At 46.0% G+C, this 25,121-nt stretch overlaps 1 long non-coding RNA gene across 6 annotated transcripts in view; it reads right to left on the bottom strand.

Annotated features, from left to right (window-relative positions):
• The window catches only part of LOC121544766, a 111,793-nt gene that overhangs the window by 8,185 nt on the left and 78,487 nt on the right, over positions 1–25,121 (bottom strand). For all 6 annotated transcript variants that reach the window (XR_006657603.1, XR_006657604.1, XR_006657601.1 and 3 more), the window contains one exon: positions 18,651–18,896. This is a non-coding gene — a long non-coding RNA (uncharacterized LOC121544766). The remainder of the gene's footprint in view (positions 1–18,650; positions 18,897–25,121) is intronic.

Below are 25,121 nucleotides of genomic sequence, written 5' to 3'. Positions count from 1 at the left end.
CCATTTGGATAGAACAAGATGTCATCACTGAGAGAGCAGACCCAACATCTCAAGCAAAAACAACATCAGCAACGGACTCACCAGCTTTCGTTGTTTATGTGACATGGACATGCTCCAACTGATGCCATTGCGTGAAGACGCAGACCATGTAGCACAAGCTGACAGTAATTGACTTTTTGACTGCTGTCATAGTGACACATATTTATTATAATGCCATTATTGCTTTTGTGCTGATTTCACTATTTATCAAGCACAGTTGGCGCTTATAATGATGTTTAGGCTACTGTTTTCATAATTTCACTGCATCTTGGTGGTTGGGGTATTAAACAAAAAAAAGATGTTGTTATAAAAACATATAAATATGTTACATAGTTGTAACCAAGGCACTCCACAAAAATGTTTGATTGAACACTTTAAGTTTTTGTTTTTACATATAGCCTACAGTAACATAACTAATGAAAATGCTATTGTGTTATATATATTTTTAAAATAGTATTCTAAGACCTTAATAAACACAACCAAATGATTATGTTTGCGATAGCATATGAAATGTATTAATTACACTGATAGAATGTTGCAGTCAGAATGACTGCTCATTAGCTTGAAGGGGGGTCCCTTGAGGTCCAGCGGTTCTAGTGGAATGAACTCTCCCCACCCGATAGACACCCCGTCGCCCCGTACCCTGCCTCTCCCCCCCGACCCAGCGAAGTGGGGAGCCTGGTTGTGAGGCACAGTGGACGGAGGCCATTAAGCAGGATCCTAAAAGCAATCACATTAGCAATGGGTTGGAACTAAACCATCTACCCAAGGGTACCGGCCATTATTCTGCTTCACATCCAACACATTGGGTAAAAAACCCACCTGTGCGTTTACGTTAAACCTCAAAAGCAAAAATGGTCCATCATTAATACCAATCATATTAACGATTAGCATCACCTTTCTTAGTTTTAACAATCAATACATAAATTATGCATATATATGTGTGGATAGCTGGGAGATTATTGGTGTTATGGTGGGACACAGCAAGAGAGAGAAAAGAGGGGGATTTGTGTGATATTGGTAATGCCTGCTGGGCTTACAGGGCTTTTAAGCAGGGGAGAGAGACAGCCCAAAGCTGCGTCCATGGTTTTTAGTTGTGCTACACTGCATCCCAAACTGATTCAAATTAACCGCTAAACGAGGGTGTAATTAGCAGGCATCGCCTCATGAAAATTGTTATTTTAGGCTGAGGTGAGTGAACAATGTGGCCGAGAGGCCAAGCGGGTACAGCCAGGCTCCTCTCTATAGGGAAGGGAAGATGTCCCGTGAAGATGAGGGGGACGAGGGGCTCTAGTCTACAGACAGTCCCAGTCAGACGGTGGCCATTTTGGGTGTGTCACTGAAAAGGGGATTTCTTTCATTTATATTATTATTTTCGAAATAAAACAATTAATGTCTTTCGTCATAATTTTCTGGGGGAATAATGGGATTGTTTTTCTTTCCAAATTTTTGCAGACCTGAAATATTCTGAAATAGTAGACAAGTCACTTCATTACAAGTGCAAATCATCTGACAGAAGTAGGACATATGTGGGGTTGTTGAGTCTCTCTAACGTAAGTAACACCTTGAGACAACATGTAAAAGGTTTCATCCAGAGCATATGTCTGTCTATCAGCCGTGACTCGGGGTGGGAAGTGTGCAGTCACATTTTTCTATGGCTTTGCACTGCGCTCCAACAGTGGCAGTTTGTGGCTGTGACAGATAGTGCCAGAGGTGCTACTTTTCCTCCTTTGACTTTTAGGAGGCATTAGGCGGGGAGCTAGGGCTGTGACCCATGAAGGCTGCCTGGCCACAGGCCCTCTCCCAGGGCATGGCTGGGGCTGTGCGTGCTGAAGAAAAGTAACAGATTCCAGTTCAATGATGAGTCAATAACTGGCTTTCGGGAAAGTGTCTGAGCACATACCATAGAAATATGAAATGAGTGGTAAGCTGTGGACTTTTTTAAATTGTATTTTTAATTCTATATGAAAAGCCTTTTTCCCCCCAGTTTTTCTGTTATAACTGCTCTGGTGAAACAGTCTATACCAATAAAATACCAAAAGGATGTTATGTTATTTCACATATTTGAGATCCAACAATAAGGTCATTAAAATTCAGCGATTTTAAACAACATTGTGTTATATGCCCATATTCACATCAAACGTGAATGCAGTACTAAAATGTCAGAGCATCCTTTAATTTCAGCCCTACTTTGTGTGAATGGAGTAGTTTCATGCCACGTTCACATCATGTCAGAAACTCGGGACCTCAGAGTTAAAATGAACGCAAGTTATTTACGTAGAGCTTCCAATTGGTTGATTCTGATACTTCCCAAGTGGGAAACTCAGGATCCAACTCTTCCGCCTAGGTTAGCAATTTGGACATTTCGGTATGAACGCGGCATCAGACTCCCCTGAGATGTTCAGAAAAAGAGCAGAGAACATTTCATGAATTATCATCATATAATTGTGACAAAACGAACACTCATGTTTTTTCCAGACACGTGTTCTATACTGAAAAAAATGTAATGCAACATGCAACAATTTCAAAGATTTTACTGAGTTCATATAAGGAAATCAGTCAATTGAAATAAATTCATTAGGCCCTAATCTATGGATTTCACATGTTGGTCACAGATACCTTAAAAAAATGGGCCTCAGGATCTCATCACGGTATCTCTGTGCCTTCAAATTGCCATCGATAAAATGCAATTGTGTTCATTGTCCGTAGCCAGGACCGGGTTTGGGAAACCCTGCTCTAGGGGGACAGTTATCCAACCTCGGTTACTTCATGTAAATTCTTGGTAAAAATCACTTGCAAGGCAGTTAACCCCCAACAACAACTGCTCCCCAGGCACCGATGACGTGGACGTCGATTAAGGCAGTCCCCCGCACGTCGCTGATTCAGAGGGGTTGGGTTAAATGCAGAAGACACATTTCGGTTGAATGCATTCAGTTGTACAACTGACTAGGTATCCCCCTTTCCCTTTTATACCAAATAAATGTAATTTGAATTTTAAAAAGTTAAAACATATTCTTATGGGTGTACCAGGAGCTGTCCAGCCAGAGCGTTGTCACACTTGTAGAACACCCTGGCACATAGCGGAGAGAGCCCACCACCACCACCCATCTTCAGCATGGCACTCTGGAGGGTGGCACGCAGTATATTTATTTGGACAGTGAAGCCAAAATGTGTACATTTGGCTCTGTACTCCAGCATTTGGGATTTGAGATCAAATGTTTAATATGAGGCGACAGTACAGAATCAGTGGCGGGCTTACCATTAAGCAGAAGAGGCAATTGCCTCAAGCCTCATACCATCAAGGAGCCTTGTGAGCCGGCCATAATAAAAAATAATCATACTAGTAATCATTTCTTTTTTAATAATTTCTCAGCTTGAGTCTCCCCCCATGCTCCGCTCGAGGCCCCCACCCCCAACCCCCCACCCATACAGCTGAATAATAATGAATAATAGATCAATCATTTATTTTCATACATCTACATACACTGAGTGTACAAAACATTAGGAACACCTTCCTAATATTGAGTTGCACCCCCTTTTGGCCTCAGAATAGCCTCACTTTGTCAGGGCATGGACTCTACAAGGTATCGAAAGCGTTCTACGGGGATGCTGGCCCATGTTGACTCCAATACTTCCCACAGTTGTGTCAAGTTGGCTGTATGTCCTTTGGGGGGTGGACCATTCTTGATACACACAGGAAACTGTTGAGCATAAAAAACCCAGCAGTGTTGCAGTTCTCGACACACTCAAACCGGTGCACCGGGCACCTACTACCATGCCCTGTTCAAAGGCACTTACAGTGCCTTGCAAAAGTATTCATCCCCCTTGGCGTTTTTCCTATTTTGTTGCATTACAACGTGTAATTGAAATTGATTTTTATTTGGATTTCATGTAATGGACATACACAAAATAACTTGTTTCAAAAAATTCTAAAAGATAAATAACGGAAAAGTTGTGTGTGCATATGTATTCACTCCCTTTGCTATGAAGCCCCTAAATAAGATCTGGTGCAACCAATTACCTTCAGAAGTCACATAATTAGTTAAGTAAAGTCCACCTGTGTGCAATCTAAGTGTCACATGATCTCAGTATATATACACCTGTTGTGAAAGGCCCCAGAGTCTGCAACACCACTAAGCAAGGGGCACCACCAAGCAAGCGGCACCATGAAGACAAAGGAGCTCTCCAAACAGGTCAGGGACAAAGTTGTGGAGAAGTACAGATCAGGGTTGGGTTATAAAGAAATATCAGAAACTTTGAACATCCCACGGAGCACCATTAAATCCATTATTTAAAAAATGGAAAGAATATGGCACCACAACAAACCTGCCAAGAGAGGGCCGCCCACCAAAACTCACGGACCAGGCAAGGAGGGCATTAATCAGACAGGCAACAAAGAGATCAAAGATAACCCTGAAGGAGCTGCAAAGCTCCACAGCGGAGATTGGAGTATCTGTCCATAGGACCACTTTAAGCCGTACACTCCACAGAGCTGGGCTTTACGGAAGAGTGGCCAGAAAAAAAGCCATTGCTTAAAGAAAAAAATAAGCAAACACGTTTGGTGTTCACCAAAAGCCATGTGGGAGACTCCCCAAACATATGGAAGAAGGTACTCTGGTCAGATGAGACTAAAATGGAGCTTTTTGGCCATCAAGGAAAACGCTATGTCTGGCGCAAACCCAACACCTCTCATCACCCGAGAACACCATCCCCACAGTGAAGCATGGTGGTGGCAGCATCATGCTGTGGGGATGTTGTCATCGGCAGGGACTGGGAAACTGGTCAGAATTGAAGGAATGATGGATGGGGAAAGACAAACAGGGAAATTCTTGAGGGAAACCTGTTTCAGTCTTCCAGAGATTTGAGACTGGGACGGAGGTTCACCTTCCAGCAGGACAATGACCCTAAGCATACTGCTAAAGCAACACTTGAGTGGTTTAAGGGGAAACATTTAAATGTCTTGGAATGGCCTAGTCAAAGCCCAGACCTCAATCCAATTGAGAATCTGTGGTATGACTTAAAGATTGCTGTACACCAGCGGAACACAAGTTCTGTTTTTTCTTATTATTTCTTGATTGTTTCACAATAAAAAATATTTGGCATCTTCAAAGTGGTAGGCATGTTGTGTAAATCAAATTATACAAACCCCCCAAAAATCTATTTTAATTCCAGGTTGAAAGGCAACAAAATAGGAAAAATGCCAAGGGGCTGAATACTTTCGCAAGCCACTGTAAATATTTTGTCTTGCCCATTCACCCTCTAAATGGCACACATTCACAATCCATGTCTTAGTTGTCTCAAGGCTTAAAAATCCTCCTTTAACCTGTCTTCTCCCCTTCATCTACACTGATTGAAGTGGATTTAACAGGTGGCATCAATAAGGGATCATAGATTTCACCTGGATTCACCTGGTCAGTATATTTCATGGAAAGAGAAGGTGTTCCTAATGTTTTGTATCAATATAATCCAAGTTTTTCTCATAATAGTGTCATTAATCACCCACGGACTGGTTCATAATAATGGACTTTTCCACCCTGACAGAGTTCCTGTGTATTGTTTCACGCGATATAATTGCAAACGTGACTTTCATTGAAATGACGCTGCAGCAAAGAGGTGCTTTCAGCTGGGCAGAGAAAATAAAAAGAAAGAAGATTTAATTTGAACGGAAAAAGTACCTAAGTTAACTCATTTCTTTAGTAAAAGACAGGTGCTGCTGATAATACTGCCATCGTCGTCGGGGCAGAAGACATGTACAGTGGGGAAAAAAAGTATTTAGTCAGCCACCAATTGTGCAAGTTCTCCCACTTAAAAAGATGAGAGAGGCCTGTAATTTTCATCATAGGTACACGTCAACTATGACAGACAAATTGAGAAAAAATTATCCAGAAAATCACTTTGTAGGATTTTTTATGAATTTATTTGCAAATTATGGTGGAAAATAAGTATTTGGTCACCTACAAACAAGCAAGATTTCTGGCTCTCACAGACCTGTAACTTCTTCTTTAAGAGGCTCCTCTGTCCTCCACTCGTTACCTGTATTAATGGCACCTGTTTGAACTTGTTATCAGTATAAAAGACACATGTCCACAACCTCAAACAGTCACACTCCACACTCCACCATGGCCAAGACCAAAGAGCTGTCAAAGGACACCAGAAACAAAATTGTAGACCTGCACCAGGCTGGGAAGACTGAATCTGCAATAGGTAAGCAGCTTGGTTTGAAGAAATCAACTGTGGGAGCAATTATTAGGAAATGGAAGACATACAAGACCACTGATAATCTCCCTCGATCTGGGGCTCCACGCAAGATCTCACCCCGTGGGGTCAAAATGATCACAAGAACAGTGAGCAAAAAATCCCAGAACCACACGGGGAGACATAGTGAATGACCTGCAGAGAGCTGGGACCAAAGTAACAAAGCCTACCATCAGTAACACACTACGCAGCCAGGGACTCAAATCCTGCAGTGCAAGACGTGTCCCCCTGCTTAAGCCAGTACATGTCCAGGCCCGTCTGAAGTTTGCTAGAGTGTATTTGGATGATCCAGAAGAGGATTTGGAGAATGTCATATGGTCAGATGAAACCAAAATATAACTTTTTTGGTAAAAAACTCAACTCGTCGTGTTTGGAGGACAAAGAATGCTGAGTTGCATCCAAAGAACACCATACCTACTGTGAAGCATGGGGGTGGAAACATCATGCTTTGGGGCTGTTTCTCTGCAAAGGGACCAGGACGACTGATCCTTGTAAAGGAAAGAATGAATGGGGCCATGTATCGTGAGATTTTGAGTGAAAACCTCCTTCCATCAGCAAGGGCATTGAAGATGAAACGTGGCTGGGTCTTTCAGCATGACAATGATCCCAAACACACCGCCCGGGCAACGAAGGAGTGGCTTCGTAAGAAGCATTTCTAGGTCCTGGAGTGGCCTAGCCAGTCTCCAGATCTCAACCCCATAGAAAATCTTTGGAGGGAGTTGAAAGTCTGTGTTGCCCAGTGACAGCCCCAAAACATCACTGCTCTAGAGGAGATCTGCATGGAGGAATGGGCCAAAATACCAGCAACAGTTTGTGAAAACCTTGTGAAGACTTACAGAAAACGTTTGACCTGTGTCATTGCCAACAAAGGGTATATAACAAAGTATTGAGAAACTTTTGTTATTGACCAAATACTTATTTTCCACCATAATTTGCAAATAAATTCATTAAAAATCCTACAATGTGATTTTCTGGAATTCTTTTTCTCATTTTGTCTGTCATAGTTGACGTGTACCTATGATGAAAATTACAGGCCTCTCTCATCTTTTTAAGTGGGAGAACATGCACAATTGGTGGCTGACTAAATACTTTTTTTCCCCACTGTATGTGTAATCCATGTATCTAATGATGTCTGGCCAAAAAGAGTATGGCATGTCAGAAAGCCTGATCTCCCATGGAGCAAAGCTTGGTCCTGGGGACATGTAGGAGCAGACTATCGCTCGATCTGAGGTTGCAGGTGGGGTTATGGGATAAGAGCAGTTCTTTAAGGTATGGAGGGGCATTGCCATGGATGCACTTTATTTACAATAAAATTGACTCCAAAATGACACAATACATTATATACCATTCATTTATATTGGGCACAAAATAATCTGAAACACAACTAAAATAAACTGAAACTGCATCCAAGTTTGTAGAGTCACAAGCTTTATGTAGTCATTGTGTGTTAGGAATATGGGACCAAATACTAATCATTTTACAAAATGTTATACACTATAAGTGAATTTGTCCAGATACATAAAGTGCAGTAATTTCTAAACGGTAAAACAGATATGTATGAAAATACCCTCAAATAAAAGGTGATATTCTGTACATTTGCCTCATATAAAACATTTGATCTCAAATCCAAAATGCTGGAGTATAGAGCCAAATTAAAAGTTTGAGCTTCACTGTCCAAATAAATACATAGGGGTATGTATGGCTGCCCACACAGCAGTGCATCACCAATAGCACATACTGTATAATATGTTTGAAGTCTATCTGATAACATGACAGCTTCTTTCAGAGAAGCCTTTTTCACTGTTTCAAAGAATATCATGATTCCAGACATGTTGTGGCGATTTCACACTATTTTACCAATCACCCCACACACATTTAGCAGAAAACTGCCATGATGGCTACGAATGATTAAAATCTGTTTTCCTCCTCCAGACGGTGTCAGTGTGCCATTATCAGCTACAAAATGTGTTCTGCCAGCTCAATGTAGGCCTCCAATAATACTTGGCTGCGGCCCTCATCTGCTAATGGGTGAGAAATGAGTGTTTTATACAACAGCCATTTCGGCTGGAGTCAATAGGGCAAAAACACTTAACCCCCTTTTCAATTTGCTGGATCAATTTTCATCCACTTACACCCCACTTCGTAAGTGCAGAATAATAACAGGTTACATACACTTTATTTTGAAATTCACTCACACAAAAAATCTTTGACGAGAGCAGATGAGCGGCCTCTTTGTCCCCCTCAACGGATGAACCCGCCACAACCCAATCCGCCAGCTACACAAACGCCCAACCCACTTACCTCCAGATTAAACTTTAGCTAAGGCCTGATTGTGTATCAACAACCAACCTCTCGCCTTGGAGAGTGGAGAAGGACGATGGGGGGAAAAAAATAAAACTAAAAGCCTAGATTTGTTCACTCCATTTGTTCACTGTGAAGCCCTAGTTAGTGGTGATGGTGTATAACAACAACAGCAGCAGACAATAGAGGAGTGTATCGGGAAGACCTGTGTGCTGTTGAGTGGTGTGACAGGATACAAATATGCTGCCTCTGCTTTGATAAATGTTAGATTAGCACTTAGCGCACGGCTAGGTATTCTCATGGAGGTTCCCAGGCCTACACTTGTCAATACTCATTGCTCTGGGACGGGGAGGGATGGGGTGGTGAAGGGGACAAGAGCCCTGCTTAACCAGGCTTAAATGCTATCCTGTTGGCCCAGGGGGCTGAGGTACCATACTGTACCCAATGAGACAACAGAGACCCTCGATGTTAATGCTACGCTAAGCTACGGTACACTAGCCTCTGGCAGGTCACTGCAAACATTCGCACAAACCTAAACTTCCAGACTTTGTTTTTCCTGCCAGGGTTGTCTGAGGTGGTTAAATCAACTCCTTTATTTATTTATCTCTCCAAATGTTACATTAAGAGAGGGCTTGGTGCAGTACATTCGGTCTGAGTTTATTTCTTCCTTCCCTGTGATTTCAGTGTTTCAGCCTGTGGTGATGTGTCTGTAGTCAGTCAGTACTTCATTACTGTAGTGTGTCTCTCTGCTGTCGGGAGTGAAAGCACTCTACCCGCCTGGCGAGAAATCATTTATTAAATGAATGCAATAAAATAAAGAGGTGACAAATTCTGATATATGGCTGAGCTGAGTGCCTACAGTAGAGGGTGTGTGTGTGAGATGATGTGTGTGTGTGTGTGTGTGTGTGTGTGAGATTGGGGGGTTCTGCTCTTTGATGGCGGGTGCTCCTTAATGCAATGCATCACATAACTTCATCCTTCATTCAGTTGGCTCACTAACTAAATCTCTCTCTCCAGACCAGCAGGTAAACGAGTGAAATCTGGAACTCTCAGCCACTGTCGGAGGGAGGGTGTGACCTGTTTTACACCATGTTTATTTTCTTTCCCCCCCTTCCTTTTCCCCTTTCTCTCACACACGCTTGGTGCGGGGCCGGGGCTGGGGTCCCGAGAGGCGTGAAAGGCGAACGGTAAACACCGTAATATGGAAGTGGTGTAAAGCCGGCGAGCAGCGGGGAGCTGATGGGGCAGTTCCCCTACATTTCCTGCCCAGCGGGAGGGCTTCAGTGTGTGGCTGGGGCTGCCTGGCTCTCCTCTCCTCTGTGTGGCTGCCTAAGATACTTGGCCCACCAGTCCCCACATTATTCCCCCTCTCCTCTCTCTCTTTCTGTTTCCTCTGCAGGCTTGGTGTAGCAGTGGGCCGTCAGTCCCTACAATATCCACCCTCTCCTCTCTGTATACTCTGCAGGCTGGCTGGCTGTAGCCCTGGGGCCACGTGTGTAAACCAAAGCCAGTCTACTGCTGCTGTGGTTCTGGAGGTGCATTAGGTTAGCTAACACTAACAGCTCCCTCCTGAAGAGAGGGGACAGAACAGGGTTAAAGGGAGGGGAGGGGATATACAGGAGGGAGTGAGAGGAACCCTTATTAAATAAAGGACTATATGTTTAGGTGCGTGGAGGTTGATGGATACCATATAGAGGGCCTACTACAGAACACTCAAGCCGGGATTCAGTCAAACACAGCAAACGACCATAGCACAGCACTTGACTTTGCACTGCGATCCTGTGTAACTTCTTGTCATGGAAATTGCCATTGGATCACACATCACATGATGTGCATTAATGAATACAAAACATTTAGCCTAACTAATAACTAGGAGAAAATCATTGGCATCAACACAAAGGAAGTTGCCATGTTTTCCAGAGCTTTTGTCTGTAATGACAGAGAAATCTGGCTAACAATTATCGACGTATTGCATGCACACCTCCTTATTCATCCCACACACACGCTGACCTCACGGTTCGACGCACCATAAATACGATTTCACACGCGAGGCGGCTCCAGCGTGCTCCCAATTAACCCTGCAAGCTTCCCCGTCCACCTGATTAGAGAAATTATCAACGCACAACAACAACGTGGCCACTCTGCGCATCTGAGGAGAGGAGCCACGCACCATTGTTTCCTTCTGCCTCAGCAGTCTGATATCTCCCACCTCATCACAGCTCTGATTGCTGGTTATGTTTGTTCGCGGCACTGGTGGTAAACGTGATAAATGTTTTTGTCTGTTATTATTCGTGGTGCCAAAAATAAATAACGAGAGGGTTTTAGTGTTGCTTGCAGGAGCTAGTCGGGTAAGAGTGAGTGAGTCCTGGTAGTCAAGGTGTTAGAACTAACAAGAGAAGACACATTTATTCAAAGTGAGCCTGGTTTTAGTCAGGGGTGGATTCAGGGTCTATTGGTTTCCTATGTAGCTAATTGCATGGGTGAAGATGTTGTTTCTGTGAAGAGCCACCCCACCAGGTGTTTCTAGTGTGAATCAATAGCTACTGACAAAGACAATCGAGTAGACGATCCACATCTAAAAACAGGACCTGGAGATTTATCGTTTCTAGTTTACGTCATTATGTGGCAAAAATATCTATAATTACCACTTTACCATGGAATTTCTAAATGAATCCAGGTAAAAAAACACAGTAAAATACAGTAACCAAGAACATAAAGATCCCATATATAGCCGGTGCACTTAGCCAGTTCTGAGCCCTGACTGAGTAAAGTGAGTGAAGGAGAGGGTGAGTTATTCCTCAGTCTCTGCGGGAGCTGTGTTATCTGTATTTGACCTGTGTTAAATATTCTCATTACAATCACTTCAAATGAGCACCAGCGCTTTGTCTAATCCCCACCCCAGGGACAGAGCTGTTTCACCTGGCCCAGGATGAAACGCAGGCAGGCCCCTGCCACAGTCTTTCCCTCTCCCCTGGATCCTCTCCTCTCCTCCCTCCCCAGCTGTGCTGAGAAAGGGGAGGGAGGGGAGGAGAGATGGAAGAGCTGGGAACTAACTAAGATCAATAGCTACTCGGAGGATACCTCACAGGGGGAGGTGGGAGTTTAGTAACCCTTACCACCTAGCCCACTGTAGTAACCACTAAGGGCTGAGAGAGGGTTAAATAACCTGTTCAGGGGGGAAACACACAGAGCTGTCAATCTGTGGAGGGGTTCATTCAAGTGCCAGTCAGAATGGAGGCTGTGGCAGCAGCAGTCTCAAGGTGCCAATAAGCAGTCCACTGGAGACACCATTTACTTGTTTTCCACCAATTGATTGGATGTTGAACAGATGGACAATGTTGGCCGTGTTGGAGCACATCTAACCTGGTACTGATGCTGTAGCCAACTAGTTCTCAAAGCTTTGACCTCTGAGTCAATGGTCTGACAGTCCCTAAACCTTATGTTATTTTTACTACTACATTGATATTGATAACTGCATTGTTGGGTTTAGAGATTGCAAGAAAGGCATTTCACTGTACTTGTGCACATTACATTAAAACTTTAAACATGCAAATTCCTAGCATTCACAGTTTTATAATTGGGAAAGTTTATTTCACTCATGTTGGTGGCCAATTTTAATTAATTCTTACAACTCTCCTCACAATAGTTATGAGTCCTCACTTTGTCACTATGTCCCAACTCTATCAATAAGTCTTCACTAGACTCTTCTCTGTAGCATATAAGCTTTAATTGTAACGATCCCTGCAGTCTGAGTCGGTTTCTGTCTGGGTATTAGTTTTTCTGCTCGGGATCTCCAGTTTCCCGAGGGTTCTGGAACGCTCCCTGCCTGGTTGCCGGGCAACGTTGCTAGGCGGGAGCTCTCTTGATTTCCGCACCTGCATCCCATCAGCAATCTGCACACCTGGTCCTGATCATCACCCTTCTTAGGCTCTGTCCTAACATCCATTCCCTGCCGGATCGTTAGCCATGAACAGTATGTTTGTCCGTGTATCAGCCTTGGAACTTCTAGCGTTAGTTTTGTTGTTTTGCACCTTTTTGACTTGCTGTATACTTACCTCCGTTTTGTTCTATCTGCAGTCACTCACCCGGAACCTTCACCCAACCTCTGCCTGATGGTCGGCGGCTGCCGAGCCATTACTGGACCTACCACTGCACCCTCAACAACCCATCCACGCCACCCACTCTGTTCCCTGGATTATTCAGCCTCACTCGTGGATCTATTAAATAAACACTCACCTTTGTTTCAATTTACCTTGTCCTGGTCTGCTTCTGGGTTCTGGCTTAGTAAACCGTGACAGAACGATCCGGCCAGTAATGAACCCAGCGGACCTGGACTCTGTTCGCCATGCCATTACCCATCAGGAGAAGATGTTGGGCCATCATAGCACGGAGCTACAGGAGATCGCGTTGGCAGTTCGAACCTTTCTACCGGTCTGACGGAGGTCCAGAACCAGCGCAAGTTTCCGGTGGAGGATCCACTACCGGTTTCACCCATCTCGCCTGCCGCTTCTGGAGCTGTGTCCTTCCGTGAGCCCAAGGTTCCGACGCCGGATAAATATGAGGGGGAGCTGGGAAGATGCCGTTCTTTCCTTATGCAGTGTGGGTTAGTGTTCGATCTACAGCCCTACTCTTATGCCACAGACAAGGCTAGGATAGCCTTTGTGATTGAGTTGCTGCGTGGTCGAGCGCTGGAGTGGGCTTCAGCCGTTTGGGAACGACAAGACCCCTGCATGGCTTCATACCAGGGGTTCACGGCCGAGATGAGGAAGCTCTTCGACCATTCCGTCCGAGGGAGGGACGCAGCTAGGCGCCTGTTTTCGCTTCACCAAGGAACTTCGCAGCGTGGCCGACTTCGTGATCGAGTTCAAGACGTTGGCTGTGGAGAGTGGGTGGAATGAGGAGTCTCTGCAAGCGGCCTTTTACCAGGGTCTGTCGGAGCAGCTCAAGGATGAGTTGATCTCCTATCCGGAGCCTAGTGACCTGGACAGCTTGGTAGCCTTGTCTATTTGGGTGGATAATCGAGTCCGAGAGCGAAGGAGGGAGAAGCAATGGGTTCCGTCCAATCGATCAGCTTCTCAGGTTCCAGTCGGGTCGGGGATTGGACCAGAATACGTCGATCATCGTCCACCACACAGGATTAGTGGAGAGGTCCTGTCTCCCGATTCTGAACCAATGCAAGTAGGGCGGCACGGGTTAACCAAGGAGGAACGCCAACTCAGACGTAGGACTAACTGTTGCCTCTACTGTGGTGGTTCGGGACATTACCTCGCCACCTGTTCCCGGCGGTCGTCCAAACTGCGCGGCTCGCTAAAGTTGGGAGGACTTTTAGCGAGCCAGTTTCGACCTCTCAATACCTCTGTCAGACCCCGTTTCCCGGCTACCCTTATGAACAGGAATCAGAGCTTAGCGATTAACGCTTTTATCGATTCAGGTGCCGATGGAAGCTTTCTTGATGCCGAGTTGGTGGAACAGCTGGGGCTTTCCAAGGAGCAATTGCCGGAAGCCATTGAAGCGACCACTCTGAACGGCAGTAGTCTGGCACGTATCACGATGAGGACTGAACCGGTTAAGATGCTGTTGTCGGGGAATCATTCGGAGATGATTTCATTCTTCATTCTGCCGTCTTCCCATGTTCCTCTGGTCCTTGGATACCCCTGGCTGAAGGAACACAATCCCACGTTCGATTGGGTGACGGGCAAGGTAACGAGTTGGAGCCTTGATTGTCATGCTAACTGTCTCAAGACTGCCTGTCCCCATTCGGTTCCCAGTCAGGTGATTGAGGCTAAACCCCCCAGATTTGTCCCTGGTTCCCGAGACATATCACGATTTGGGGGAAGTGTTCAGTAAGCAGAAGGCTCTGTCACTCCCTCCCCACCGACCATATGATTGTGCCATCAACCTGTTCCCTGGAGCTGTCTACCCCAAGGGAAGGTTATACAGTATCTCCCGACCTGAACGTGAGGCTTTGGAGACCTACATCAAGGAGTCCCTAGCTGCTGGTCTCGTTCGGTCCCTCGTCATCACCCCCTGGGGGCAGGATTCTTCTTTGTGGGTAAGAAGGATGGCTCTCTTCGACCGTGTATTGATTATCGGGGGTTGAATGACATCACGGTCAAGAACAAGTATCCCCTGCCCTTGATGAGTTCTGCCTTCGACTCCTTACAGGGTGCTACGGTGTTCACCAAGCTAGACCTACGCAATGCGTATCACATGGTCCGGATCAGAGAGGGGGACGAGTGGTTGACGGGTTTCAATACACCGATGGGTCACTTCGAGTATCAGGTGATGCCGTTTGGACTGACCAATGCTCCAGCGGTATTCCAGAGTATGGTGAACGACGTCCTGAGAGATATGATCGGTCTCTTTGTGTTTGTTTACCTGGATGACATTCTGATCTTCTCGAAGGAACCTTCCGACCACGTCCAGCATGTCCGGCAGGTTCTGCAGCGATTGTTGGAGAATCGCCTGTTCGTGAAGGCCGAGAAGTGCGAGTTTCACGCCCACACGACATCCTTTCTCGGGTACATCATCTCCAGGGAGAGATTAGGATGGACCAGGAGAAGGTTAGAGCGGTTCTGGAATGGGCCCAGCCCGGTACGAGATTGCAGCTCCAGAGATTTTTGGGGTTTGCGAATTTCTACCGCAGATTCATCCGGGATTACAGCCGTGTGGCCGCTCCGTTAACTGCCTTGACTTCCAGTATCAGGACCTTCAAGTGGAATCCGGAGGCGGATCGAGCGTTTCTGGATTTGAAGAGGCGATTCACCAACGCACCGATTCTCTCTCAGCCGGACACGGCCCGTCAGTTCGTCGTTGAAGTGGACGCGTCTGATGTGGGAGTTGGCGCCATCCTGTCGCAGCGATGCTCCACGGACAGTAAACTCCATCCCTGCGCCTACTACTCTCGTCGCCTTTCGCCTGCGGAGAGGAATTACGATGTGGGTAACCGGGAGCTTCTCGCGGTGAAACTTGCCTTGGAGGAGTGGCGCCACTGGTTGGAGGGGGCGGAGCAACCGTTTATTGTCTGGACTGACCACAAGAATCTTGCTTACGTGCAATCGGCTAGACGTCTCAACTCCCGTCAGGCCAGGTGGGCGTTGTTTTTCGGACGATTAAATTTTTTCCCTGACGTTCCGACCTGGATCTAAGAACGGACAAGGCGGACGCCTTGTCCCGGATGTTCTCCAAGACGGAGGAGAGTGGGTCCAAGACCGAGACAATTCTCCCCCGGAACTGCGTCGTGGGAGCTGTTAGGTGGAAGATTGAGGAGGAGGTGATGGCGGCCCTTCGGACGCAGCCCGGTCCCGGTAACGGTCCACCCGGTCGGTTGTTTGTGCCTGAGTCGGTTCGTCCCTGCTGTCCTCAAATGGTCCCACGCCAGCAAGATGGCTTGTCACCCTGGCGTGGCTCGGACGATGGCGTTTCTTCGCAGACGCTTTTTGGTGGCCTGCCATGGCCGAGATACTCGGGGTTATGTTGCTGCCTGTCCAGTGTGTGCGCAGAATAAGAGTACCAATCGGCCCAGCTCTGGACTACTTCACCCCCTTCCTATTCCCCGCGACCATGGTCGCATCTGGCCCTGGACTTTGTCACTGGGTTGCCCGTTTCTGAGGGAAACACGGTCGTTCTGACTATCGTGGACAGATTCAGCAAGTTCGCCCACTTTGTGCCTATTGCCAAGCTTCCCTCTGCCTCGGAGACGTCCGAGATCCTGGTTAGGGAGGTTTTCAGGGTCCACGGTTTGCCCAGTGATATCGTTTCCGACCGTGGCCCTCAGTTTACCTCTGCTGTCTGGAAGTCCTTCTGTTTGGCCATTGGAGCTACAGTCAGCCTCACATCTGGTTTTCACCCCTAATCTAATGGTCAGGCGGAGAGAGCCAACCAGAAGATGGAATCCACGCTACGCTGCCTTGTCTCCTCCAACCCCACCTCCTGGGTCTCTCAGTTGCCTTGGGTTGAGTATGCCCACAATACTCTCCCTACATCTGCCACTGGGATGTCTCCCTTCCAGTGCCTGTATGGCTACCAACCTCCCTTGTTCCCTTCTCAGGAGAAGGAGCTCTCAGTGCCCTCTGTTCAGGCCCATATTCGTCGTTGCCACCGGACCTGGCATCGGGCCAGAAAGGCACTCCTTAGAGTTTCGGACCGGTATCAGCTCCAGGCGAATCGTCGCCGGATCCCCGCTCCCACCTATACCATCGGAGATAGGGTCTGGTTGGCCACACGGGATCTTCCTTTACGGACTGAGTCTAGGAAGTTGTTACCGAAGTTCATTGGTCCGTTTGTGGTGGAGAAGGTGATCAATCCGGTGGCAATTCGACTCAAACTACCGAGGACGCTCAGAGTCCATCCCACCTTTCATGTCTCCTGCCTCAAGCCTGTTCTCCTCAGTCCTCTGTTGCCTCCTCCGCCTCCTCCTCCTCCTCCTCGGATGATCGGAGGTGGTCCTGCCTACACGGTGCGACGCATCATGGATTCCAGACGGCGGGGCCGGGGTTTCCAGTATCTCGTGGACTGGGAGGGGTATGGTCCTGAGGAGAGGAGTTGGATTCCGCGGCGACAGATCCTAGATGCTGACCTCATTCGTGACTTCTACCGCCTCCATCCTGGCGCTCCGGGAGTCCGCCCGGTGGCGTTGGGTCGGAGGGGGGGTACTGTAACGATCCCTGCAGTCTGAGTCGGTTTCTGTCTGGGTACTAGTTTTTTCTGCTCGGGATCTCCAGTTTCCCGAGGGTTCTGGAACGCTCCCTGCCTGGTTGCCGGGCAACGTTGCTAGGCGGGAGCTCTCTTGATTTCCGCACCTGCATCCCATCAGCAATCTGCACACCTGGTCCTGATCATCACCCTTCTTAGGCTCTGTCCTAACATCCATTCCCTGCCGGATCGTTAGCCATGAACAGTATGTTTGTCCGTGTATCAGCCTTGGAACTTCTAGCGTTAGTTTTGTTGTTTTGCACCTTTTTGACTTGCTGTATACTTACCTCCGTTTTGTTCTATCTGCAGTCACTCACCCGGAACCTTCACCCAACCTCTGCCTGATGGTCGGCGGCTGCCGAGCCATTACTGGACCTACCACTGCACCCTCAACAACCCATCCACGCCACCCGCTCTGTTCCCTGGATTATTCAGCCTCACTCGTGGATCTATTAAATAAACACTCACCTTTGTTTCAATTTACCTTGTCCTGGTCTGCTTCTGGGTTCTGGCTTAGTAAACCGTGACATTAATAGGGTCTCTAGTCTGCTATCTCCATCATGGAGGCAAGTCATGCAGTGAGAGTAAGTTGTCCACTCTTTGCACTTATAGTGAGTCTCCGTTCTGCACTTTTAGTGAGTCCCCACTTTGCACATTTTAGAAAGTCCCCAATTTGCACTTCTAGTGAGTACCCCCACTGCACTACCCCCCCTGCAGTCTGAGCCACATGTTGGAGGTGGGCTCCTTCCTTATTCCCTGGGCCCTTATTCCCCAGGCCTGGCAGATTACTGTGGGAGGAGCAGGCCTGGCTGGGGAGCCTGGTGCCCTTATTAGCCGTGTGGAAGCGGGGTTGTGGCAGGGGAGAGGGGTTTGAGGCTTATGGGAGAGTTCAGCCCAGCTCCAAAAGGGGGGATAGAGGATTAGGGAGGCTCTAAAGGAAGACATCTGCTTCTGTGCCAAGCTCCATATTATCAAAGACACCAGTGTTTCCCACATCATCAACTTTTCATGAGCACACTCACTGGTAAATATCAGCCACAGAGCTCTGGGTTTCCGAAGGGGGAGAGAGGGTAGGACCTTTGGCTCATTTGGAAATTCCACATTTTGCCCATGAAATTCTGATAAAGAATTCAAGCCTGCATGTCTAATAAGCCTATCACATATTCTCCCTTATTCGAAGGGAGATGGAAGCCCACAGATGCAGTTTTTTTTGTCTACTCTGTGTGAGTAGAGGTTAATTCCATTTATTTATGCTATTGATCATATTCACAAAATATAATGAATTTATTTATTTGTTTATTTTTCTTAATTTTTTCCCATTTATAGAAAGGATACGTCGTTTTAAAGGATAAACAGCTCACCTTCTCTTGTGCGGCCCTCAGCTTGCTGTCCCAGACTGCTCTGATTAGGGGGATGTCTGGGCTGCGGGTGGCGTAGCATTGGGCCTGCAGCACATGGCCCAGGGTGAGGCTGCTGATCCCTTCTTCCAGAACCTTCTCTATGTGGCTGAAGGACTAGCAGGCCTGAGTCCTGGCTCCAGCACTCACCAGCTGCATGATACAAGGCACCAGGGTGATCTGGCCAGCAGAGAACAAAGCCTCATCCACCTGTAGAGGGGCACAAGTACCACACAATCACACGTTAATTGAGCTGATGCTAGCCTATTTCTTGGTGTAACTATAGAACCCTGTGCCTGGTTCTCCCTTGTTCCCTTTCATTCTGGTTCCTCCTGGTTCTTTCAATGGAATTGAGCCATATATGAGACCAAACAGAAACTCATACACAAAGCATACACAATGCAGGATAGTTGTTCATCTCCATTCACATTATAGACCCTGATATCAGTATCATACATGCTGGCAGTAGTCAACCAAAGCTCTTTCCAGGGGTTAATGTTTTCCCCCAAAGCTGCCCTGTAGAACGGCTGTGCTTCTGCTTGGCCATGTTGCCCATGTACACACTCCTGGTTTCAGATAATAAATCTCTCCTCAAAATCAATCCATGGCTTGAAACTCAATTACACACTCCCACAGAACTGGCTACTGGTCTGCTAGGGCTGCAGTGGCTTAGGGGAGATGTCAAAATCAAATTAAAGTTTATTGGTCGGGTACACAGATTTGCAGATGTTATGACAGGTGCAGTGAAATACTTGTTTCTAGCTCCAACAGTGCAGTAATACCTAGCAAAAAATAAATGAAAATATACACATAATCCATAAAAATTAAGAAATTAAGAAATATCAGAACGAGCAATGTCAGAGACCGGATATAAATATATATATATATATAAATATATATATATATATATATATATATATATATATATATATATATATATATATATATATACATATAATGTATATAAATATGCACTGAGTGTACAAAACATTATGAACACCTGTTCTTTCCATGACATAGACTGACCAGGTGAAAGCTATGATCCCTTATTGATGTCACTTGTTAATCCACTTCAATCAGTGTAGATGAAGGGGAGGAGACAGGTTAAAGAAGGATTTTTATGCCTTGAGACAATTGAGACATGGATTGTGTATGTGTGCCATTCAGAGGGTGAATGGGCAAGACAAAAGATTTAAGTGCCTTTGAACGAGGTATGGTAGTAGATGCCAGGCGCACCGGTTTGTGTCAAGAACTGCAACGCTGCTGGGTTTTTCACACTTAAGTGTCCTTTGTGTATCAAGAATGGTCCACCACCCAAAGGACATCCAGCCAACTTTACACAACTATGGGAAGCATTGGAGTCAGCATCCCTGTGGAACGCTTTCGACACCTTGTCCATGCCTCGACGAATACACTCAATATTAGGAAGGCGTTAATGTTTTGTACTCAGTGTATATACTGTACATGTAATGGTGTGTATGGACAGTATATGAATAGAAAAGGTGTGTGCAGCAGTAGTTATATACACTGCTCAAAAAAATTAAGGGAACACTAAAAGAACACATCCTAGATCTGAATGAATGAAATAATCTTATTAAATACTTTTTTCTTTACATAGTTGAATGTGCTGACAACAAAATCACACAAAAATTATCAATGGAAATCAAACGTATCAACCCATGGAGGTCTGGATTTTGAGTCACCCTCAAAATTAAAGTGGAAAACCACACTACAGGCTGATCCAACTTTGATGTAGGGGCGGCAGGTAGCTTAGTGGTTAAGAGCGTTGTGCCAGTAACCGAAAGGTCGCTGGTTCTAATCCCCGAGCTGACTAGGTGAAAAATCTGTCGATGTGCCCTTGAGCAAGGCACTTAACCCTAATTGCTCCTGTAAGTTGCTCTGGATAAGAGCGTCTGCTAAATGACTAAAATGTAAATGTAATGTCCTTAAAACAAGTCAAAATGAGGCTCAGTAGTGTGTGTGGCCTCCACGTGCCTGTATGACCTCCCTACAACGCCTGGGCATGCTCCTGATGAGGTGGCGGATGGTCTCCTGAGGGATCTCCTCCCAGACCTGGACTAAAGCATCCGCCAACTCCTGGACAGTCTGTGGTGCAACGTGGCGTTGGTGGATGGAGCGAGATATGATGTCCCAGATGTGCTCAATTGGATACAGGTCTGGGGAACGGGCGGGCCAGTCCATAGCATCAATGCCTTCCTCTTGCAGGAAACCGGTCATGCTGCCAAACCGGTCATGCTGGAGGATGTTGCAGGCAGCAGAACGTTCTCCACGGCGTCTCCAGACTCTGTCACGTCTGTCACATGTGCTCAGTGTGAACCTGCTTTCATCTGTGAAGAGCACAGGGCGCCAGTGGCGAATTTGCCAATCTTGGTGTTCTCTGGCAAATGCCAAACGTCCTGCACGGTGTTGGGCTGTAAGCACAACCCCCACCTGTGGACGTCGGGCCCTCATACCACCCTCATGGAGTATGTTTCTGACCGTTTGAGCAGACACATGCACATTTGTGGCCTGCTGGAGGTCATTTTGCAGGGCTCTGGCAGTGCTCCTCCTGCTCCTCCTTGCACAAAGGTGGAGGTAGCAGTCCTGCTGCTGGGTTGTTGCCCTCCACGGCCTCCTCCACGTCTCCTGATGTACTGGCCTGTCTCCTGGTAGCGCCTCCATGCTCTGGACACTACGCTGACAGACACAGCAAACCTTCTTGCCACAGCTCGCATTGATGTGCCATCCTGGATGAGCTGCACTACCTGAGCCACTTGTGTGGGTTGTAGACTCCGTCTCATGCTACCACTAGAGTGAAAGCACTGCCAGCATTCAAAAGTGACCAAAACATCAGCCAGGAAGCATAGGAACTGAGAAGTGGTCTGTGGTCACCACCTGCAAAAGCACTTCTTTATTGGGTATGTCTTGCTAATTGCCTATAATTTCCACCTGTTGTCTATTCCATTTGCACAACAGCATGTGAAATGTATTGTCAATCAGTGTTGCTTCCTAAGTGGACAGTTTGATTTCACAGAAGTGTGATTGACTTGGAGTTACATTGTGTTGTTTAAGTGTTCCCTTTATTTTTTTGAGCAGTGTAGGATGAGCCATGACTAGAATACAGTATATACATATAAAGTGGTTAAAACAGTATGTAAACATTATTAAAGTGACCAGTGTTCAATGACTATGTACATAGGGCAGCAGTCTCTAAGGAGCAGGGTAGAGTACTGGGTGGTAGCCGGGTAGAACAGTGACTAAGGTTCAGGGCAGGGTACTGGGTGGAGGCCGCCTAGTGGTGACTGTTTAACAGTCTGATGGCCTGGAAATAGAATCACTTTCTCAGTCCCAGTCATTCTCTCAAACGGACAAATGGCTGGTAAAGATTTTGTGCTGTTCCATATAGAACTGAGGCCAACTTATTTATTTCATTTCCAAACATACACACAGACACACCTCATGGAGGGCTACAATGGAAAAATATGTTTCATTGTAGAAATTCTATATACTATTTTGTAAAGCCGCAAACATATAGACCTAACACAACTGGAATGTGAAAACAGACAAACAAAAACATGTATTAACTGGGGCTGTGACGATACCAGTACTGCAATATGTTTTCCATGGCAAAAATGAAAACATGAAGCAGACTCACTTTTGGTCCTTTAAAAACCTGCTGTATGTAAAATATTGTGTGCTATAGCTTGCCACGATACTAACGAGTATCACGATATTGTTATCGTCCCAGCTCTAGTTCTAACTGCAACGTGCTGTTCATTTCCTAATCAAACTAACTTAACCCTACTTGAGTCCTGTCAAAAGAACACAGTACATACATCAGTGAGGTGTAACACCCCAAATTAACATAAATTACCAGCCTATGTTTGAATAGCACATCAATTAGCAAGTTCCATATTCTTTCGCGATACACCACCTCACCAATAACACATGTTTTACACCACGGAGATAAGCAGGTGCCTTTGCATGCATGAGAGAAGAGCGTATGACGTTCACATGGGTGTCTGTCTGTGTTGTCTCATAATTAGCCACGCGATAATTAGCTGAGACTCCCAGATAAACGACATGTTAGACGACGAAGTTCCTAAATTCAATCATTTAAGCTCAAAGAAATCCATGTGATTAATGCAGAAGGACGCGTGGGGACCAATGGGACCATTGGAGAGGTCAGGTCACTGGAGACCCATCATCCTGCTGCATTGGGATAGGGATATCAGTGTGGTCACCACGCCACATCCTGGTTAATGCAAACAGCCGGCAGTGACAAGGTGTTAATTGGTGGTCTAAGCAGGGACCTTTAGGGTCTGTGAAGACGCTGACCTCCAGAGGGATCAAGTAGGCCAAAATCAATTGATGCATGGTGTGAGAGCAGGGTCCTTAGTCGATTACCATACGTACATACACGGGTATCGTTTTTCTCCCCCGTATTACCAGGGTTAAGTGTGGACCAGTGGTATTACTGAAGGCTTAGCACCTCGCCCCAACCCCCTCTTCACCTCCACTGAGTTACAGTACCCTTGCTCACTTTGTTAGTAGCAAATGAGGGCAATTGTCTAACCCTCACCGCCCCTAGATTCTAGGAGTTATAGTCCAATCACCTCCTAGGCTTATCTGAGATATCTAGTCCACATCGATGAGACAGGAGAAATTGCTTTTACATAAAAGTAGCCTTTATTACTAAATCAAATTATTATTATTACTAAATGGTCCTCTGTAGCTCAGCTGGTAGAGCACGGCGCTTGTAACGCCAAGGTAGTGGGTTCGATCCCCGGGACCACCCATACACAAAAAAAAAAAACATGTATGCACGCATGACTGTAAGTCGCTTTGGATAAAAGCGTCTGCTAAATGGCATATTATTATTATCAATGAGCAATATGTGCAGATATGGACCACTGCAAAGCTATGGGATGAAAACATGGTGCATGTTTTTAGTTATTCAGTACACATCAATGTAACATAGTGGAGATTCATGGGCAGTGTGATGGCTCTTTAAAAGACTGATACCGTACACAAGAAAGTTTCTCGACCTATACGACAAAATCAGCAGTTTGTAGATTGTGATTTGATAATAACAGAACAACACAAAGAGGGGGGATATGGCCACATCCATTTCCATAATAATATGGGTTTCCCATGATTCCTAGCTCCTGGGTTCACTTGTCAACTTTGATGAATCTTCAGCATCTGCTGCTCCAAATTACCGGGACAGCGGAGGAGACTAGAGAGGAGGGGAGGGGGATGGAGGCCTCCCTGGTTTCAAATGGTCGGATCAATCACCGGATCATTTACCTATGAGCATTATCTACGTCTGGTCTGCAGCGTAACATAAAAGCCTGAGTCGCCCGAGACGTCAACAACAAATCGTAATTGAAATTCCATTTATGAGCCATCATATCTCCTCCATCTGAGAAGCCCCGGTCAGGTCGGACGGGTGGCGAGGATCTCTTAACAAGCCATAAAAAGAGCTCACCATTTTGAATTCCAAAAAAGGAGGGCTACCATTTGTTGATTTTAACATCAAAAAGGGGCCAGCGCAGGGCCCCATGACTGTTAAAGACAAACTCCCCATAGCTTCCACCAAGCAGGTGTGTGATGATCAATTATTAAAGCTTCAGCTCAGGTTACTACTGGTGCTGATGTGAAGGGGGGGGGGACGGCTTTTCACAGCGAACCTGCGACTGGAGGAAAAAGGGAAAAAGGGGAGAGAATACTATTTACATAAAATTAACAGTTCAAAAGAATGAGTTCACACACCAATCAAACGTGTTAATTGACTGTCAGTGGTGTGACCCTGAATATACAACACAACTACATTATTCATCTTCCGCGTTGACAGGGAAGACAGTCCAATTTGCATTGCCGTCATAAGCGTGATCAACAACCACAACGCCACATGCATTTTTAATAGGGAAGAGATGAGACCGTTAATATTCATAAGGGTCAAACAATTGCATATAACATGAAACTTCCTATAACAAGCAAAGTATTTTTCAAACAGTAACCTTAGGAGTCTAAATAGTCCAGAGAGAAAAGGAAGGACACGCGGTATTAAAGATTTCATGGTTAAATCAATAGTAAGGCATGTTCATAGTGAATGGTATATCTAGCCTCCACTCCCTCTCACTGCAATAGCAGATATCCTGACACCAAACGCTAAAAGGTACAATGTAGCTTATGTTTTGCAATCATATATTTAGATTGTTTACTGTCTTACTGAAAATGCATATTTAGTTATTGTGCAAGCCGAGTTTTAAATGTACCTCAGAGTTACAAAATCTTGACTTGACCACTGTTTGACTTGACACTAAACATGTCTCAGACCTTATTTCCCCAACGATCCCTCCAAGCCACACAAACTTCCTCTCCTCTCTGTGAGACGTCTGAGGTGATCGCAGGATGCGCTGCCTACTTAGC

Source organism: Coregonus clupeaformis, chromosome 29 (genome assembly GCF_020615455.1).
Source record: "Coregonus clupeaformis isolate EN_2021a chromosome 29, ASM2061545v1, whole genome shotgun sequence".
In the NCBI taxonomy this organism is placed as follows: domain Eukaryota; kingdom Metazoa; phylum Chordata; class Actinopteri; order Salmoniformes; family Salmonidae; genus Coregonus; species Coregonus clupeaformis.
The sequence above is the reverse complement of the archived record's forward strand: the minus strand, read 5'-3'. Positions and strand labels throughout refer to the sequence as shown.